The sequence below is a fragment of the Spinacia oleracea genome, chromosome 4 (assembly GCF_020520425.1).
Source record: "Spinacia oleracea cultivar Varoflay chromosome 4, BTI_SOV_V1, whole genome shotgun sequence".
In the NCBI taxonomy this organism is placed as follows: domain Eukaryota; kingdom Viridiplantae; phylum Streptophyta; class Magnoliopsida; order Caryophyllales; family Amaranthaceae; genus Spinacia; species Spinacia oleracea.
This window is the reverse complement of record NC_079490.1, coordinates 91,782,119-91,799,188: the sequence shown is the minus strand read 5'-3', so window position 1 is coordinate 91,799,188 and position 17,070 is coordinate 91,782,119. Positions and strand designations below refer to the sequence as shown.

General features: G+C 38.6%; 1 long non-coding RNA gene across 1 annotated transcript; it reads left to right on the top strand.

The window, feature by feature from the left end:
• Positions 1 to 3,176, top strand: LOC130471269 (uncharacterized). The gene is made up of 4 exons (XR_008931944.1): positions 1 to 347; positions 437 to 488; positions 635 to 932; positions 3,040 to 3,176. It is a non-coding gene; the product is annotated as an uncharacterized lncRNA (long non-coding RNA).
• The last annotated feature ends 13,894 nt before the right edge of the window (positions 3,177 to 17,070 follow it).

Below are 17,070 nucleotides of genomic sequence, written 5' to 3'. Positions count from 1 at the left end.
TCCAAGCTCTCCCTATTTCCCCCTCTCTTTCTCCCTGTCCTGCTAAACGGGGGTGTCTTAAATCTTAATCAGAAATAGTCAAGCATCATAACTATAAAACCCAATTCAAGAACACTCAAATTCACCCTTTGTTACATCAAATTCCCCCTTATCTGGATCTTGTTATTATGATCGATGGAGATTTCTGCTTGTGTCATTTCTTGATTTCTGGATCTTGTTAATTATTTTCTCTTTCGTTTTCTCAGAGGCTGCGAGATCTTCCATTTCTTCTTCGAAGGTCATTGAATGATTTGCTAGACCCTCAAAGATCTTTGCCATTCGTCATCAAAGCTCGGATTTATTTGGCAGTTAAGTGAACAACTCAATTTACAACAACTTGTTTTCTTATTCCTTCATTGAGTTGTGTGTAGAGTAAATTTTGGCCTTGTAATTTCAGGTGTTCTTCAGTGCCATATACGTATTGAGTCCAGTGGACATTATCCCTGAAGGTACAACTGTTCCATTAAACAAATTGTCTGAATTATACTGCTGCTGCACTAGTGAAATGTTGTTGCTGACTGATCTGTTGCTACTCTGCTGCTGCACTAGTGCAATGGCTTGGTTTGATGAACTGGAATTTCTGCTTTTTCTGTAGGCCGAAAGTTGAAAATCAAACTGATCGAGGATGATCAACCTGCAAAAAACAACATTACATCTGCTGATTCTTCAGGATTTTTAGATGTATGAATCCGATACTCAGATGGTTAAATATGCGTCACAAGACTCACAACATCTGCTGAATATGTAGATGATATCCTGGGAGGACCACCCCAAACAGACCATCAGACAGAGCAAAAAGAAATCAACACTAAGGAAAGAGGGGGGATTCTGAAGGTGGTTTTGGGCAACTTTGTGGGACTGGATGTAGCAATAACTGTTCCCTTACTAATATTGTAAGTACATGGTTTATGCTTAGGATTCCCGTTGTACTTCAAGCTCCTTTCTCTTTTAGTGGTTTCATCTTTGCTATACATAGTATTATTGCTGAGAGAAACAACCAAGTCCGCATCAAAAGAGTAATGTGTTATTTAATACTATTATATGTTATTGTTCATGGACTGACTGATATGGGGATAAGGGTAAATGTTAGGATTCTGCTTTACTTCAGGGGAATTCAATTGATCAAGTTTATATTTTGAAATCAGCCATACTTTGATACGTTAAAACAAAAATTGGGAATAGTAGATATGTTTAGCCTTATTGTGAAGACAATTACCTCTAGTTTCTTAAAAAAACTTACGTTCTGTTTGGTACTAGGAAGTAACTTCCCCTAGGAATTTAATTCCCATTTGAATCAAACCACCCCTAGGAGAACTTGCAAACTGGGGGAGACTGTTTTTCTTGTAGTTCTTATTTCTATACTGAAATCTGTGAGTCTACAATTTTATACTGATACTCACATCATGAGCAAATTGAAAGATGGTTATTCTTAGCACAACTATTTTGATATGCATGATTGAATAATTTGTGAAGAATCTCATTTATAAACAACTCATATTTAGGCTAAAATGATATTTCCGTTCCCAACTTTGAACTAAAGAATTTAAGGACTCCTTTCAAACTTATTACATGATTAATATGCTTAGTTTTAAGTTTTCAAGACTTGTTCCAATCTATTTATGCAAATTTAAGGCTCATTGGGTCGTTATAAGTCATATTTAGGCTAAAATGATATTTTCGTTCCCAATTTTCAACTAAAGAACCTAAGGACTCGTTTTATACTTATTACATGTTTAGTATGTATAGTTTTAACTTTCTAAGACTCATTCCAATCTATTTATGCACATTTAAGGCTCATTGGGTCGTTATAGGTAATATTTAGGCTAAAATGACATTTTCGCTCCCAACTTTGAACTAAAGAACCTAAGGACTCATTTTAAATCTTTTACATGATTAATATGCATAGTTTTAACTTTCTAAGACTCATTCCAATATATTTATGCACATTCAAGGCTCACTGGGTCGTTATATGTCATATTTAAGCTAAAATGACATTTTCATTCCTAACATTGAACTAAAGAACCTAAGGACTCATTTCAAATTTATTACATGATTAATATGCTTAGTTTTAAGTTTTCAAGAGTCATTCCAATCTATTTAGGCACATTTGAGGCTTATTGGGTTATTATAGGCCATATTTAGGCTAAAGTGACATTTTCGCTCCCAACTTTAAACTAAAGAACCCAAGGACTCAAATGATTCTTATCACATGATTAATATGAATATGTTTAACTTTCTAAAACTCATTCCAATCTATTTATGCACATTTAAAGCTCATTGGATCGTTATAGGTCATATTTAGAGCTAAAATGACATTTCCGCTCCCAACTTTGGACTAACGAACCTATGGACTCATTTGATTCTTATTACATGATTAATATGTAGAGTTTTAACTTTCTAAAACTCATTCGAATCTATTTATGCAAATTTAAGGCTCGTTGGGTCGTTATAGGTCATATTTAGAGCTAAAATGACATTTCCGCTCCCAACTTTGAACTAAAGAACCTAAGGACTCATTTGATTCTTATTACATGATTAACATGCAGAGTTTTAACTTTCTAAAACTCATTCGTATCTATTTATGCAAATTTAAGGCTCATTGGGTCGTTATAGGTCATATTTAGAGCTAAAATGACATTTTCGCTCCCAACTTTGAACTAAAGAACCCAAGGACTCGAATTATTCTTATACACGATTAATATGCATAGTTTTAACTTTCTAAAACTCATTCGAATCTATTTATGCACATTTAAGGCTCATTGGGTCGTTATAGGTAATATTTAGAGCTAAAATGACATTTCCGCTCCCATCTTTGAACTAAAGAACCTAAGGACTCATTTGATTCTTATTACATGATTAATATGCATAGTTTTAACTTTCCTTACTCTTGAGTCGTATTCTGTACTATTAGTACATTGTCATTAGTTGCTTGAATGTTAAAATGTGACATTTAATTTGCATTTAATCTAATGCTCCCATAAAATTCTTGTTTTTGTAAAGGTCTATACTCCGAGGAATGCGCCTTATGCTAGTGAGGAAATGGAAGTGGTTCGTGAGCAATGGGCTAAGTTTATTACGAGGAAGTATTTATTATTTGCATGAGCGCGTTTGATCGAGTTGGTTTAGATGTTATAGAATCTTTTATATTAAAATTTATGTGTACGTTGAAATTGGAACGTAAATATATTTAAATGTATGTGGTACGTGCACTTTGGTTTTGGGATATATACAAAACAACAATTATTGTTTTTATATTTGTTATACAGGTTGCGATATTCTATTATTGTTGTGACAGGTTTCTATATTTGGTGCAAGGCACTCTAGGTATCCCTAAACAAAACTATAATTTTCCCGCCAAAAGTGCTTTTTTACTGCGTACATATATGTGTGTACGCTGCAACAAGGGTGAAAAATTTGGCAAAATTTCAGACTTGTTGCAGCGTACAAATGGATATACCCTGCAACAGGTGGGGTCTTTTACAGCGTACATAAATTTGTACGCTGCAACAAGTCAAGATTTTGGCCAAATTTTTGAAACTTGTTGCAGCGTACATGTATATGTACGCTGCAAAAAAGTACTTTTCGCAGCGAACATTGTATGCTGCAACAAGTTCAGACTTGTTGCAGGCCCACCAGTTGCAGCATACGATGTACGCTGCAACAGGGGTCTAAAAGCCCGCTGCAGTAAGGGTTTTTTCTACTAGTGAGGTTAGGATGCCTAGATGTTGTTTGTAGAACTTGCATTCCTGCTTCAGGTTTGCACACTTTTGACAGATAGGACGTTTCTTGACGAAGAAGTAGCAATCCCGTTCGAGGGTGGTCCAGTAATACCGAGCCCTGATGACTTTGAGGGCCAACATCTTTCCATTCATGTGAGTACCACAGACCCCGGCATGCACGGTGTCCATGACTCTTTGTGCTTCATGCTTGTCAACACATCGGAGATTGGGGCCGTTAGGGGACCTCTTGTATAGAACGCCGCCTTCTAGGACGAAGTTGGCTGATTGTAGGGGTAAAGCCCTTTGACTTTTGCTTGAAAAATGCAGTCGATATTCAGAGTTTTGTAGGTACCTTTGGATATCTGTAAACCAAGACTCATCATTGTCAGGATCGACGTTATCAATAGCATGGACATATGCTTCTTGTTGACGCCTTTCAATTGTAACGGGCATTTGACCCATGCCATTTGGAATGTTGATCATTGATGCCAGTTTTGTTAGTGCGTCGGCGTATTGATTCTCCTCTCTTAGGAGGTATGTGTAACGAAGCTCTTCTACTTGTTCGGACAACTTCTCGAGATAGGAGGTATGGGGATAAGCTTTTGCTTCTGACTTTCCATTTGCCGAAAATCTGATTGATGATTAGGGAGGAATCCCCGTATACTCGAAGTTTCTGGACGCCCAATGCTAAGGCGGCTTCCAGGCCCATAAAGCATGCTTCATATTCGGCCGCATTGTTTGTAACATTGAATTGTAATTTTGCTGATTTGGGAATGTGAGTGCAGTCCGGAGCTACTAGGATTACCCTGACACCACATCCGTTTTGATTTGAGGCACTGTCAAAGTGCAGCGAACAACGATCATCGCTTGTCACTAGAATTTGCTCATCGGGTAGATCATAATCCTCCTCTTCTACCTCGATGGGACAGTCGGCTAGGAAGTCTGAAACTTCTGAACCCTTGATAGACTTTTGAGGGATGTACTTGAGTTCGAATTCTGCTAACATAAGCAACCATCTGGACAATCGTCCGTTTAGAGCCGGCTTTTCGAATAGCTACTTGAGAGGATCTGCTTTGCAAATCACATACACTGTCTGGGAGAGCATGTAACGCCAGAGTTTCTTTGTGGCCCAAACCAAGGCGATACCGAGTCTTTCGAGTTGAGTATATCTGGTTTGGTACTCGAGTAACTTCTTGCTTAGATAGTATACGGCGTTTTCTTTGCCGTCGATCTCTTGGGCGAGCATGGCCCCCACTGCCTAGTCAATTGTTGTAAGGTAAAGCCTGAGGGGAGCCCCCAATATTGCTGGCTTCAACACTGGTGGATTTGAAAGATAGTTCTTGATAGTGTCAAATGCATGTTGACAGTCTTCGTCCCAAACCTTGGGCTCACTCTTGCGGAGTTTTCGGAATACTGGCTCACAAATCATAGTGAGTTTTGAGATGAATCTGCTGATGTATTGTAACTTGCCAAGGAACCCCCGAATTTCTTTCTCATTCGCTGGCGGTTTCATGTCTAGAATGGCCTTGATTTTTGAAGGATCAGCCTCTATATCCCGAGAACTGATGACATACCCGAGTAACTTGCGTGACGTTACCCTGAATGCACATTTTTGAGGATTGAGCCTCATATTGTATTGCCTGAGCCTGTTGAAGAATTTTTGAAGTACTGTTGTATGTTCACGTCGCTCTTTGGATTTGACGATCATGTCGTCGACATATACCTCAATTTCTTTGTGAATCATTTCGCTCATAATGGCTGTGGCTGTTCTTTGATACGTAGTCCCCGCGTTCTTCAGTCCGAATGGCATAACTGTGTAGCAATATGTACCCCACTGAGTAATGAAGGTTGTCTTCTCCATATCTTCCCCTGCCATTGGAATCTGATTGTAGCCTGCGTACCTGTCCATAAAAGAGAGTAAGGCATGATTTGCTGTGTTGTCGACCAAGATGTCAATATGAGGCAATGTAAAAACGTCTTTTGGGCTAGCCCTGTTAAGATCCTTGTAATCAACGCACATTCGAACTTTTCCATCTTTCTTTGGAACTGGGACAACATTTGCAATCCATTCTGGATACTTGGCTTCTCGAATAAACCCGACCTCTTGCTGCTTAGAGACTTCTGCTTGAATTTTGAGGGAAACATCCGGTTTCATGCAACGGAGTTTCTACTTGATGGGTTTTGAACCTGGAATATGGGGAATTGTATGCTGACCGATGCTTGGATCAACCCCTGGCATATCATGATAGGACCATGCGAAGACGTCTATGTACTCTGAAAGTAGCTTGATGAGATCATCCCACTCTGCTTGAGATAGAGTCAAACCAAGCTGAACTAGTTTTGGATCACTGCTGTTAGAAAAGTTAACTTTTTCTGTTTCCTCAATTATGGGCGTCCTGTTTTCATGATTTTCGATAGCTTTTAAGATTTCAAGGTCAGTTTCTTGTGAAGCAAAGTTGTTTGGATTAGGAATGTGTTTTGAATTTGGACTTGAAGAGTAGGAGGAAATTAAAGTATTATTGAAATTAGCAATCATTACATCGACAACTTTAACTTGAAGTTCGGACTTTAGAGGCTCTTGATTGTTGCAAGACTCTAGCCCTAGACTATTAGACTCATCACTAGACTCAGATCCAGACTCATCCTCTGACTCAGACTCGCTCTTCATAGATCCTTCGCCCATAGTAATCTTGATCATTTTGCCATTTGGAGCAATGATTTTGAGGGACTTCCTCCAGCCATTGACCATCTTCTCGCTAGGATCAATAAGCTTGGACGGGTCAAAATCTTAGATTTGAGTGATCATTTGAACCATAGCATCTACAAAAATGACTGGTGTTACTTCTTGGCCAAACAAGACACCAAAAGCTGATGAATCAAGGAATTATGGGGTAGCCTTGTTTTGTATGCGAGGTGCATCTTCGAGGAAGTGACAGTCTTGAAAAATCTCGAACCCAGGGTAAAGGACCCCTTTTGAAGTATCATAGAAAGGCTATGGAATGTCAAAGTACAGGTCGTCCTCCCCTTCTTTTATGAATTTCACGTTGAGTGTGCGTTGATGAGGAGGGATTTTGAATTGGTCATTACCAGCTCGACGGGCTCTTAACTTAGCCTCTTATTGCTTGTTGTCATGCTTAGTTGGTTTGTATCCCAGGCCACTACATTTAGTCTGACCATGGGTCTTGAAAGGAGATTCGGTAGGCGGTGGCAGAGTAGTGCCCAAGAAGCGCCCGCTCTTAATCATTATATGCCTTGCCATGGGATTCATTTTGGACTCGATGGCTCCTACTTCAGCACTGAAACCCCAAAGGTCTTCATCATTGTCATCATGCTCTATTAATATCAGAGCCTTGTCATCTATCTTGGTTCTTGGATGAGATGCATTTAGAGTAATGACATTTCCTTGGACCTCCATTCGAACTTTCTGATGGAGTGAAAATGGTACCTCCTTGAGGCCATGGATCCAAGGTCACCCCAAAAGGAGATTGAAGCTTGCTTTGATCTTGAGCACTTGAAATCTCACCTTGCTCTCAATTGGGCCTATTCGGAGTAGAAGTGCGAGGGTCCCCATTGCTTCCCGACGAGTGTTGTCGTAGGCGCGAACGCCTTGGGAGGAGCTAGAAAAGTTACTAGGAGTGAAGCCCAAATTCTCAGCAGTGCAAAGAGGACACACATTGATGGATGAGCCATTGTACACTAGAGTCATGGGGATGATTTTGTCTTTGTATTCAACAGTCAGATAGAGCGCCTTGTGATGGCTTGCCCCCTCGGGCAGGAGGTCTTCATTGGTAAAGTTAATCCTTTCTTCCAGATTTGTTAGTAATGATAAGGTGTTTTTCCGTCGTTGAATAGAAATTCACCTCACCAAACAAAATTTATAAAACCACTAAACTAACCGGCTATATGAACTATAGCGGCAAGTATAGGGATCGTCCCATAGGAATGGATATGTTTGACTATTCAATCTATGCGTTCACAAGCTAGTTCTAATGGAATTTGAGTTTTTGAATTAAACTAATCAAAGCTAGAAAAGCAAACAAATAAAGAAAATCTAGAGATTTCGGGAATCGACAATGGAAATCGAATCAAAGAAAGCACAAGGTCAAGACATTCATGAATATGCAACGACATAGAAAATAGGGGAATGAAACCAAATGATGTGCTTGCCACCTCTCGGATGGAGCACGCGAAGCAACCTAGCCTATGGAAGAGCTTTCTCCTAATCCTAAACTAGATAAGCTTGCATATAATAGGAACTGTCATTCACTTTCACAAAATAGGCTCACAATGTCTTGCCAAACCTAAATCATACATTCCAATCTAATCCAATCAAATAGCATTCGCGACTACTATTCAATTAGTCATGGATGTCCTATCACTAAATCACATTTAATCACAACATCAATCATGAATTTTCCCTAAAATTCCCCAAATTCAATGCCAAGGCCTCAACCCTAACCTCTAGATTAAACTACTCAATTAGCATGATTAACATCAACATTAAACTAACATTAATCCTAATAATGAAACTAATTGAATTAATGAAGCTAATTGAAACAATAACATTCAGAAAATTCAAACCACAAAAGCTAATTCTCGAATTCAAGCATGAAATTAAAGCATAAAACAAATTAATGAAGCAATTAAAGAATTAAAGAACTAATCAAAAAGAAATGAAGAATTATACCTTGAATTGAAGAATTTGCAACAAACTTGAAGCACAAAAATGAAGAACAAAACTCAAGAGAAAGAGAAAAGAAATCGGAAAATGATGATTGGATTGAATTTAGAATCAAGAATTTGAGGCTAAGAATCCTTAATCCTAATCTCTAATCTAAACCCTAAACTAATTCTAGAAAGAGAATTCTAAGCTAAGCCTAAGAGAAATGAAAATTACGTAATGAAAGCTAATGAAACAATGCTGCTATTTAATCTTTTATAGTAGCAGCCCCGCAGCCGTATTCGATCGCACAACAAGGTATGTTTGGTCGCACAAGAGCTGCGCGGTCGAATCTGAAATTGTGTGCGGTCGTTTACCAAATTCGGAGCATTCTCTTTGTAAACTGCAGTCTTGTTCAACCGCACAGGCTTGTCCATTCGATCGCACACAGCCTGTTCGATCGCACAGCAAGCTGTTCAACCGCACAAGCTGCTGCGAGGTTGCTGCGCCCACAATAGCTATTCTGCTGCGTTGTTTGCTGCACTGTTGTGCCTTGGCTCTTGCTGCACTGCTTTGCCTTGCTGTGGCTGCTGCGAGGGTAGGATCATGGCACTCAAAGTAAGCACAAAGCTGCTACAAAGGCACGAATACAGCAGCTGTAAACTGCTGCAGTGATGGCTTAAAGGAGTAGCAGCCTCGTGCATTGATGTGAGTGTTGTTGTGGCTGCAAGGTTGCTGCTCGTGTACAGCAGCTATGGCTGTTGTTGCTATGGTCGTCGCAGAAAGATGCCACGTCGTTGCACAATGCAAAGTATCGTATAGCACACAAGAAAATCGTCAAGCATGTTATTAAAAATCGAAAACATTATTATTAATTCATTTAACATTTTTGCAAATCGTGAAGCATATAACTCGTCGACAAGCACAATGACACGATATTAACACGTTAATGCTCAAAACGAACCTTACGCAATGAGACTGCACACAAAAGGCATATTTAGAACAAAAACGACTAAAATATGCGCAAGACGAGAAAATGTAACGATAAATGCACAAATGCAACAAGCGAACTAAAAACGATAAAACTAAGCGAAAATAATAATAAAATGCTAATAAAACGAACTAAAATCCTAAGCTAAGAGCGACATAAATGTCGCTCATCAAACTCCCCCAAGCTAACCCTTTGCTTGTCCTTAAGCAAAGCTAGAATGAGAAACGGGGAGGAGAATGAGCTTATTTATTCAAAATCAAAATTACGAAAATAAGAACTACAAGAATGCACACTAACCCACTTTCGTAGGAATCACGGTTGCATTTAAGCGCATGCAACAAGATCTTTGAACCCCACAATCGCTCATGAGGGCGAGTGGGATCTGGCAAGGGTTTCCAAAGAGAAACACCCATAACTCTTCCAAAAATTTGAATCAAGGCAAGACCTAAAATGAAAAACAAACCAAGAAAAAGAAAGAAAAGAAATGAAAAAGAAAAGAAAAGAAAGGAAAGGAAAAGAAAAGAAAAGAAAGAAAAAGAAAAATGAAACTACAAAACTCAAGGTAAGGGCCTTTATTATGGAACGAGCACAAAAGAATGCTAATATTATTAACTACATAGACGAATGCACGCTAAACAATGTCCTAAATCGAGTGAAAGATTCGAGTGCCAAGCAAAGAGAACAAAGGGTGAACAATAATCAATTCCCCTTCAACCGAGCATACCACGTCAAATCTCTAGATCCTTTCCACCCTTGAGAATAGCGTCTAGAGACACCGCGAAGGCGCCGGAGAAAACAAGATTAGGCTACTCGACATCTTAGCATGACAATCCCATTCCATAAACTTGACCAAATCCTCCCTCCACCGACAATGACTCAACTCAAAAGGGTCAAGAGGACTTTTTAAGGTGTAACGTAGGCTAGGGGTAAGGTGTGGAACAAATTTGGTAATCTGGTGCTCATACCTAAAGTGAAGCGCAATGATAGAACTCAACTCAAGCAAATCGAACCAAAAACAAACTAATACCACTTATTTGGGGTACCCCCAAGCTTATTCAACAACAATTCTAAACTACAACTCTTTTTGAACTTTTCTTGATTTGATTTTCTCTTTTTTTTGTGTTTCAATTGAAACTTTTCTCATGCCTTGTTTTTCTCTATTTTTGGGTTTTTTTCAAAACTTTTGCTTTTGCTTATTTATTTACTATATACAACCTAATTCCCAAACTTTTCCATTCATACCAATAACAATCATTCCTCAACTTTGCATATTCATTCAAAACCAACAAACATCATAACACGAAGCTTCACTATCATTTCTAAGGGTGAAAATAAAACAAAGGCTATTAGGCTTGTAATGTGCTCATAAGAAATGAAGGGGCAAGGCTCAAATGGCTAGCAAGGGGGCAAATGCAAACAAAAACATATGAGAAAAATAGAAAATAAAGTCCTAAACTAAAAAGAAAAATAGTCACCGAAAGAAATGCCTGTATCGTCCCCTAAAGTAGTTCGGTCGCGGTCTTGGGAAGGAAATAGTCAAATTCGGGAGATAAGAAAGTCAATGCTAAGGATCCATGCCACTCAATATATGTATATGTGTTTGGGTTAATTTGAACATGAACCTCACATGGGAGCAAATACCACTCTCTCCGGTTTCAAATCACTAGAGAGATCGACACCATCTTACCACAAGCCAAGGGTTCAAGACGCATGATACCCAAAGTTCAACCAACTTTCTTAACACCTAAATCCTAGATTCGACCCAAGACCTTGAAAACCGTGCAAATATCTACCAATTAGGAATAAAAGCATTCTAACCTACAAGTTCCAATTTTATTTGCCCAAATCAAGAATAATGCCTAAAAAGCTAGAAAAACTTGCCTTGACAAAGATCGAAAAGGAAAAAGAAAGAAAAAGAATGAAAAAGGAAAATAAGAAAAATAAAGAAAATATTCACAAAATCAATGAAACTAATCAAGAAATATGCACAAAATCCAAAATATTCACAAATCAAGCAATCCATCACACGGAGATCAAAGTAGCAAACAATAGAATCTCCCCCCAAGCTCGAATTAGGCCATGTCCTCAAGGTCTAAAACGAAACTAGGAGGGGCACAACTACCCATCCAACCAATGCCCCGCATTTATGATTCCCAACCCAAAGAATGCATGTGAGTTAGAAGGATATTACCGGTGATGACGTGGGAGCAAATCCCGCAAAGAACCGTAATAACAAACGAACTCACCAAGGAGAATAGCCGGACATGGCAAAGATGGATGCAAAGATTTCCACATCAAGAAAGCTTGAGCCACAAAAATTTCAAAAATCAAGAAAAATTAGTATACATGGGCCAAGTGGCCAACACCCACGGGTTGCCTCCCGAGAAGCGCTCTGTATACGTCATTAGCTTGACGCCTCTTACCTATAGTAAGTACCCCGACAACGATCGGAATAGTTTGTCATATGCAATGGCAAACATATCCAATAGTAACAAGTAGGCAAGAGTCAAATGGGATGCAAGCACAAAGTAGAAAGCAACTCTATGCCTACAAGGGGTAGGGAACCAAAAAAAAAAAAACAAAATGAAAAACAGAAGAAATACTCCCTTCTTCATGCTCCTTTGAGTAAGGAGAATCATTAGGATCAATGGATCGGAGGAAAATGAATTGTCAAGCGGTGGGAGTCTTGACAAAAAGGGAAAAGAAATGGGAAATGTAGGATAAATGTTGAGTTTTCTCTTTCGTAATGGGGAATGAGGGAAGGGAGTGGGAACAAAAGATTCACAAACAACTTCACTCACATCACATAAAGCATAAGTAATCTCAACATAATTAACTTTTAAAAGTTTTTGGTTGGCACATTCACTCTTTTCCTCAATTTGAATCGACTTAAGCACTTCAAGGCAAAATGGAGCAAATAAATTTTCATCACCATCATCGAGGCATTCACTCAAAGCGGAACGAGTAGCAACAAACTTTCCGATACTCAATTCCTCAATGTCATGCATCATAGGTGGCAATGTAGCCTCAAACTCTTCTCTTCTCCATGAAACATCCTTAATAGATTCTTGCAATAGGTTAGAAATTCCCAAGAAGCCTTTTACAACTTGTTGGGACATGACTTCAAATGAACTCAAACAAGAATCTATTCTTAGCTCTTCTTGAATTTCAAGATATTTTATGAAAGCAAGCCTCTCCAATAATGATTTTGGAGATTGAAAATTCAAAGAGCTTAGGAAATTATCATGGAGAAAGAGAAGATCATCAAGCGAAATCGATTCGCCATTTTGAGCAACAAGAGAATTTGCCATTTTTTTTGGTTTTCAAAAAAAAAAGAAAATGAAAAATGAACTAGTCTAGAGAACTAGAATGAAAAATCAAACAATAATGCCACTCCCCGGCAACGGCGCCATTTTGATAAGGTGTTTTTCCGTCGTTGAATAGAAATTCACCTCACCAAACAATATTTATAAAACCACTAAATTAACCGGCTATATGAACTATAGCGGCAAGTATAGGGATCGTCCCATAGGAATGGATATGTTTGACTATTCAATCTATGCGTTCACAAGCTAGTTCGAATGGAATTTGAGATTTCGAATTAAACTAATCAAAGCTAGAAAAGCAAACAAATAAAGAAACTCTAGAGATTTCGGGAATCGGCAATGGAAATCGAATCAAAGAAAGCACAAGGTCAAGACATTCATGAATATGCAACGACATAGCAAATAGGGGAATGAAACCAAATGACGTGCTCGCCACCTCTCGGATGGAGCACGCGAAGCAACCTAGTCTATGGAAGAGCTTTCGCCTAATCCAAAACTAGATAAGCTTGCATATAATAGGAACTATCATTCACTTGCACAAAATAGGCTCACCATGTCTTGCCAAACCTAAATCATACATTCTAATCTAATCCAATCAAATAGCATTCGCGACTACTACTCAATTAGTCATGGATGTCCTATCACTAAATCACATTTAATCACAACATCAATCATGAATTTTCCCTAAAATTCCCCAAATTCAATGCCAAGGCCTCAACCCTAACCTCTAGATTAAACTGCTTAATTAGCATGATTAACATCAACAGTAAACTAACATAAATCCTAATCATGAAACTAATTGAACTAATGAAGCTAATTGAAACAATAAAATTAAGAAAATTCAAACCACAAAAATTGGGGAAAAACTAAGAACATTTAAAATTTGAAACTAATTCTAGAATTCAAGCATTAAATTAAAGCATAAACGAAATTAATGAAGCAATTAAAGAATTAAAGAACTAATAAATAAAAATGAAGAATTATACCTTGAATTGAAGAATTTGTAACAAACTTGAAGAACAAAAATGAATAACAAAACTCAAGAGAAAGAGAAAAGAAATCTGAAAATGATGATTGAATTGAATTTAGAATCAAGAATTTGAGGCTAAGAATCCTTAATCCTAATCTCTAATCTAAACCCTAAACTAATTCTGGAGAGAAAATTCTAAGCTAAGCCTAAGAGAAATGAAAATTACGTAATGAAAGCCTAATGAAACAATGTTGGGATTTAATCTTTTATAGTAGCAGCCCCGCAGCCGTATTCGATCGCACAACAAGGTATGTTTGGTCGCACAAGAGCTGTGCGGTCGAATCTGAAATCGTGTGCGGTCGTTTACCAAATTCGGAGCATTGTGTTTGTAAACTGCAGTCTTGTTCGACCGCACAGGCTAGTCCATTCGATCGCACATAGCCTGTTTGATCGCACAGCAAGCTGTTCGACCGCACAAGCTACTACGAGGTTGCTGCGCCCACAATTGCTATTCTGCTGCGCTGTTTGTTGCACTGCTGTGCCTTGGCTCTTGCTGCACTGCTTTCCCTTGCTGTGGTTGCTGCGAGGGAAGGATCATGGCACTCAAAATAAGCACAAAGCTGCTGCAAAGGCACGAATACAGCAGCTCTAAACTGCTGCAGTGATGGCTTAAAGAAGTAGCAACCTCGTGCATTGATGTGAGTGTTGTTGTGGCTGCAAGGTTGCTGCTCGTGTACAGCTGCTATGGCTGTTGTTGCTATGGTCTGTTGTCGCACAAAGATTCTATGTCGCTGCACAAAGATGCCACGTCGCTGCAAAATGCAAAGTATCGTATAGCACACAAGAAAATCGTCAAGCATATTATTAAAAATCGAAAACATTATTATTAATTCGTTTAACATTTTTGCAAATCGTGAAGCATATAACTCGTCGACAAGCATAATGACACGATATTAACACGTTAATGCTCAAAACGAACCTTACGCAATGAGAATGCGCACAAAAGGCATATTTAGAGCAAAAACGACTAAAATATGCGCAAGACGAGAAAATATAACGATAAATGCAAAAATGCAACAAGCGAACTAAAAACGATAAAACTAAGCGAAAATAATAATAAAATGCTAATAAAACGAACTCAAATCCTAAGCTAAGAGCGACATAAATGTCGCTCATCAAGTAACCCGACTATCTCGTCAGGAGTAACTTCCGGGGTGACATTGAACTTGACAAGAGCATTGATTGGAGCAGTGTGATGCTCAATAGAGGAAGCCATGAGTTGCCAGATATTGACCTCTGCATTTGTACGCTTCAATTGTTTGGTCAAGGGATTTTCCTCGGTAGGTGGAGGGATTTGCCAGGTTGCCGGTGTTTCTCTGTTGGTTGGCTCTTGAATTCGGCCGGATCGAGTCATAACCTGAACATTGTTTTGTGCCTTAGCGTCCAAGTACCAATTAGCGCTCACAATTTCTTGACATTCATCATCATAGAGGTTCTCGACAGGGGGATCATGGTATATGTCTTAATTATCACTGGCCCATATCCCACAAATGTCTTCTTGAGGTAATCCAGTAACAATCCCAGACTCTGAATTGACATTTGATTTCCCCAGGTCGATCACGGGCCTCTGGTTATGGAAAATTTCCTCTACTTCGAAAGGACCCACATTATGAAAAAGGGTTTCCTGATTTTCTTCGACATCCCTTATGTGAGCCTCAACTTCCTCAATGCGTTTATAGAGCTCTGCTACAGCCGTTGCTAATGCAGTCATCTTGAATTGAATTTTGAGAGAATGAGTCCAAGCACCTAGTTAGCACATGACTTGAATTTAGAACTTTGATTTCCCGACACATGGTATGATATGCATGCAATGAATGAGACCTATGTTTGACTCTAAGCGCCACTCCAAAGATTCGGGATTTTGGATTTTGTACTTGTATCCGGGGTTTGCGACCCGTTGGAAATATTTCAAAGGAGTTTGTATGAGAATTTGTACTAGTATCGGGTCTTACAACCCGTTGGAAGTATTTTTGAAAGGAGCTTCATTCTTTTGTGGAGGTTTGCTCCTTGTACCATTTTACTAGACAACAACAACAACAACAAAGCCTTAGTCCCAAAATGATTTGGGGTCGGCTAACATGAATCGTCGTAGGAGATTGTCATTGTCACCAATCAAACGAGAAAGGAGTAACGAAAGTAAGATAAGAGAAAAATGTACATATATTATAGAAGAAATATTGTAAGAGATAATAAAACATAAGTAAAGTTTAAAACAAATGAATAAGTAAAATAAGTACATTTCAAAATAGCATGTAAAAATAAAAAAAATAAAAATTCAAAGGAATTTTAAAAATAAAATAAAAAATAAAAATAAAAATAAGAAATTAATAAAAAAATAGAAATAAAAACAGAAACATGAAAGTTGTATAAGTCAAATGAAGTCATCAATATATATATTCTCTCCCTCCAATATGTCCTATCCAACGCCATATTTTCCTCTATCCCAAGAAATCTCATATCGTGCTCAATCACCTTCCTCCAAGTTTTCTTAGGTCTTCCCCTACCCCTTGCAATTCTATCATTTTGCCACCCTTCTATCCTCCTAACCGGGGAATCACTTGATCTCTTGCTTACATGTCCTAACCATCTTAAACGATTTTCCATCATCTTAAACTCAATCGGTGCAACCCCTACTTTCTTCCTAATAATCTCATTCCTCAAACGATCATTTCTTGTATGCCCACACATCCAACGTAACATGCGCATCTCCGCCACATTCATCTTGTGCACGTGACAATGTTTCACTGCCCAGCATTCTGTGCCGTATAACAAAGCCGGTCGAATTGTCGGGCGGTAAAATTTTCCCTTCAATCTTTGGGGCATGCCTGAATCACATAGAAACCCTGTGGCACCTTTCCACTTCAACCAACCTGCTTTGATTCTATGGGCCACATCGCCATCCAATTCTCCATCCTTTTGGATAATAGATCCTAAATAATGGAACATTTCAGAGCCTTGGACAATTTTCCCATCTAAGGTAATCCCCCTCTGTCTCTCTATCTTGGACTCCACTAAACTTACACTCCATATATTCCGTCTTGTTTCTACTCAGCCTAAAACCCCGAGATTCTAAATTTTGTCTCCATAACTCCAACTTACTTTCTACTCCTTCTTTTGTTTCATCAATCAACACAATATCATCTGCAAACATCATGCACAAGGGTATACCATCTTGGATTGACCTCGTCAATTCATCCATGACTATAGCAAAAATTAAAGGGCTAAGTGCGGAACCTTGATGCACTCCATTCGTAATGGGGAATTCTTCGGTCTTACCAACACTAGTTCTCACGACACTCGTGCTA